Source organism: Physeter macrocephalus, chromosome 14 (genome assembly GCF_002837175.3).
Source record: "Physeter macrocephalus isolate SW-GA chromosome 14, ASM283717v5, whole genome shotgun sequence".
Classification (NCBI taxonomy): Eukaryota; Metazoa; Chordata; class Mammalia; order Artiodactyla; family Physeteridae; genus Physeter; species Physeter macrocephalus.
The window spans coordinates 40,373,465-40,378,220 of NC_041227.1; positions in this window are offsets into that span (position 1 = coordinate 40,373,465).

Sequence of the window (4,756 nt, forward strand, 5' to 3'; positions counted from 1 at the left end):
ACGGGAGAGGCCACAGCAGTGAGAGGCCCGCATACCGCAAAAAATAAAAATAATAATAATAATAATCCAAGAAATGATGCCATGGGAATACTGACAGTTTCTATATTTCATGTCATTACAACTTAACTGAAAGTCGCCATCATTCTTGTGAAGTACTTGACAAGCACAATCTTCTGGGAGCACATTTTCCTATGACTCCTGGGCGCTAGCGCTACTCGTGCTCCATAATGAGTTAAGTTGAAAACAACATGAGGGGACAGGAAGCATGGAGATTTTCTTTAATGGACAAAGATGAAAGAGACCTAATGTCTCTGGTGGGAACAGTAGGGATCAGAATTACTTCAGTCCTGGTGTTGCCTTTGACATCAGTGATAGCCAATCATTCATTTTCAATGCCGGTGGGGTAGGAATGAGAGGAGGGAGGGCTCTGCCTGAAAACTATAGAAAAAGTCAGCTCTGTATCCAGGAAACTGAGTGAGGAGTAAGTATGATCAGCTCCACTCTTGAATTTGTTTACACTTGACTTTATGATTAGATTGTGTTTTCATTTTGGCCTCATTATGCTTTGGGGTTGCTATTTGGCGGTAACATTTTATGCTTTAGGACAAATAATGAAGTGAATTTCCATTTCAATAGTAAAATATTAAAAATCTAGCTCTTGGCCAGATCGAAGACACCCACAGCACAGGAAACCTTTATTTCACTGGTGCTGTCATTGCACAGACTGTACAATGGAAAGTTTGAAAGGCTGATTGAATTCTATGGAACATGAATTCTGTATGTCAGTTTCCAACCACAATCCAGCCAGGCTAGGTGGTATGAGGGTTCACAGGAGGGAGAGTGGGATCAAGGTAGGCTTTCCACACAATAGATCTAATGAAAAAGGTACTTGTTGTAGGAGAGACAAAGGGTGTGTCCTCTAGCTGGTAACTATTCCGACGATGGACAAGCCTTCTTTCATAAAAGCTTACAAAGGCGGTGTCCAAAACACGGTCTATGATACTGGGTCACCTATTAGTCATTGCAGCTAATTGTACATCTTTCTATGAAACACTGAAAAGCCTCTTTGTGAATTAATACAGTTCTGCTTGATGCAGTTGATGTGAAATGACATTTCTCTGTATGTGGTGCATGTAGGCTTTGCTTTGACAAATAACAAAGTTAGCAGAATATGTTCAATATATTTTCTTGGGGAATAGGGTTTTTATCATATGATTCATTAAGGATTTGCCTTACCCTGACATTTGTGATATAAAGGAAAATCAGAAAAAAAGTAATTTTCTTGATCAAGATATGTTTTTACTTAATGCAAATAAATGTAGTCTATTGCTTGCAAGGAAAAAGAAATGTCTTCTGAGATCTGGTATAAACTGCTAAATAGAATAATATGTGCCTCTTTTGTTAAACCAGCATTTAAATACTGGACTGCTTCTAAATATGTTTGTTTCTTTTCATGTGTGCCATACACTAAAAAACTTAAACAACTGTTGCCTTCATACTATATTTGTTAGAGCAGAATATGAATAAAATTTGTTTGAGAAGATAAGGTGGAATTATCTGTATTTTGTGAAGTTTGTTCCTTAGCCATGAGCAGTTAATGACAGTAGATATCTCGTTGCAAATACGTGTATTTAAAATTGCCCCTGCAAGTCAACTGTAACTTACCAATAGTCTTCCCCTGCTAAGACTGGCCAATGTTGTGGCCATGTTTTCAAAATTAAACTACACAGTAGTTTGAACAGACACAAATCCCAATGTGAAATTTTTCTCTGAATACTAGATAGCTAATTACCCTAGCAACAGCCTCTGAGGTGCAAGATATAAAATTGTTGAGATGAAGCCCATGATTCCATGAACACTGGCCCATCCTTTGGAACCCATCATCCATAACTGGAATTCTTTTTGAGCATCTTTTATGAGCATAGTCACCGTGCTGGCTATGTGACCAGCGCAGACACAATCCTCCTCAGTCTACTGTTGACAGAATTATGATTGAGTTACAAAATTGTTAAGAGTTCGGCAATGGATCCACAAAAACCGCTATGGGAAAAACTCAATGTTCTTTTGAAAATGGAAATCTGTATTCCATCAAATTTAATTCCCTCCATCTCCTACAGAAGAAGTGCTATCACGTGTATTGTTCTAAAAGGCAAGAAAGAAAGTCAATCCCTTTATCCAACAAAGCCAGGAACTTAATAGTTAAAGGGGAATAAGGTTTTTTAAACTGCTGTACCAAAGGAACATTTTTCCAATAATAAACAAGTTTGATGAGAAAAAAATTGTACGCAGGACAGTCTTATCTCACAATGGACAACCTCAACACAAATGCTTCAAGGTGACAGTGAAGATAATTTGACATGATTCTAGTATGGCCAATTTCAATTTTTAAATCTACATTCAATCTTTCATCTCTTTGCCTGTCACTCTTATGTTTCTCTCCCAACACTTCTGCCACTTTGCCTTTAAAAGATGTGATTGAACATTGCTTAGCTTTGCTGGTGGTTCTCAGGACAAAAAGGGATAATGATACTCATTTATATTTCCAGAACTCTGGCCCAGTGTGGGGCTTTGAGAAACAAAGCACCTCCATTTCTTGGTTTGGAAGATGGAAATACTAAAACATTCCTGAACTCTCTTACAAATTTAAACATGAATAAAGTGCCAAGATATTCTACTTTGCCATTTGGAAATGCACCTGGTAACTTATTAGCACTGGATTCTGTTATTCAATGCTGTAGGCAAATAGCCCTTTTTTCAGCTCAAGTCTCTACCAAATGAATAAACAATCCTTACAATTGGGTAGGAAATATGAAATCCTTCCTACTGAAGTTGATTTAAATTTTGCCCTTAAATTAAAGACCCATGAGGATAAGAAAAAACTATTTTATAAGATTTAGAGAAATGGGCGATTTGACATGTGCACACAAAATAATGACACTCGGTGTAAATCTTTTTAAGTTATTGTTTCTCTGATAAGAACTAGAGTGAATCTGTGACTAAAGCAGAAAGGAGGTGTAGCTCTATTTCTTGGTTAAGATGCACAGAAGGATATAGACTTAAAGGGGGATAATTATACCAACAGACACTTCCTTCCCTTGAGGGAGGAGAACACTTCTTTGCCCCACTGAAATTGGACTTTATTGCTTTGGCCAATGATGTGTGGGCAGAAATGGCATATGTCACTTCAGGCAGAAGCTTGAAGACTCGTGCTCCCTTTTTTCCCTCTACCATAATGCCCAGCCACTTCCCAGATAGGTTGCTCTGTCAGTCTAGAACCTGGAGTGAAGATGTAGAGTTGAGTTTCAGGCAAGCCCCACTGAGAAGGTGACATCAGTGAGAAGTAAACCTGTGTTTTGAGATCTGAGCACCATACGTTACACTAGTATAACCTAACCTATTCTAATTAATTTGTATGCCGCCAAAGTATTTAAATAAAAAGTCCAAGAACTGACATGATCTGCCTCTCCAGCCTCATCTTGTGTGACTTTCAAATTGGCTCATAAAAGTGCCAACACAATGACCTTCTGTCCATTCCTAGAACAGGCCAAATTCAAGGTCATCCTTGAAATCTCAACTGAAATGTCACATCCCAGAGATGCCTTCCCCAACTACCCTATTTCAAAGGAAATCCCACTTTTCAATGTCCTTGCCTACCTAATGCCATATTTGCTACATCAGAACATGTAGAATTCTTTGTAATTGTTTATTTACAGGGCAGAGAGAAACATTCACATGTTTCAACTCAGATGGGCAACATAATGTAATTCCACACCCTCCCCAGTAACTGAGCTTGCCTTATTTCCAAGCTTCTAACCAACTGGTTAGAGGCAATCGTGGGAAAAGAATATAATCTGCCAATTAAAGGTATCTCAGTCTTTTCCAGTTTAAAATGATAATTTTAGCATTTTAAAAGACAGCCTCTTCAATAAGTGGTGCTGGGAAAACTGGACAGCTACATGTAAAAGAATGAAATTAGAACACTACTTAACACCATACACAAAAATAAACTCAAATTGGATTAAAGACTTAAATGTAAGACCAGACACTATAAAACTCTTAGAGGAAAACACAGGAAAAATACTCTTTGACATAAACCACAGCAAGATCTTTTTTGACCCACCTCCTAGAGTAACGGAAATAAAAACAAAAATAAACAAATAGGACTTAATTAAACTTAAAAGCTTTTGCACAAAGGAAACCATAAACAAGACAAAAAGACAACCCTCAGAATGTGAGAAAATATTTGCAAACGAAACAACAGAGGATTAATCTCCAAATTATACAAACAGCTCATGGAGCCCAATATCAAAAAAACAAACAATCCAATTAAAAAATGGGTGGAAGACCTAAATAGACATTTCACCAAGGAAGACATACAGACGGCCAAGAGGCACATGAAAAGATGCTCAACATCACTAATTATTAGAGAAATGCAAATCAAAACTACAGTGAGGTTACTGTACAGAAGAGGTAACTGTTACAGAGTTAGCTATCATTAAATCACCTGAATCACATCACTAGGAAGTGGAGGAAGCAGGATTTATACCCAAGTAGTCACTCTCAGGAGGATGTGTACTCAATCACTACACCATGATGCTTTTTGTTAATATCTCAGTTTGTTTCTCTGCAAAATGGGGGTAATAAAATCCCTTCCTCTTTTATAAAGATTAAATAACTCAGTAACTGTAGAGTATTTAGAAAAATGCCTGGCACATAGTAGACTTTATAAATGTTTGTTAAATAAAATAAATGAAAT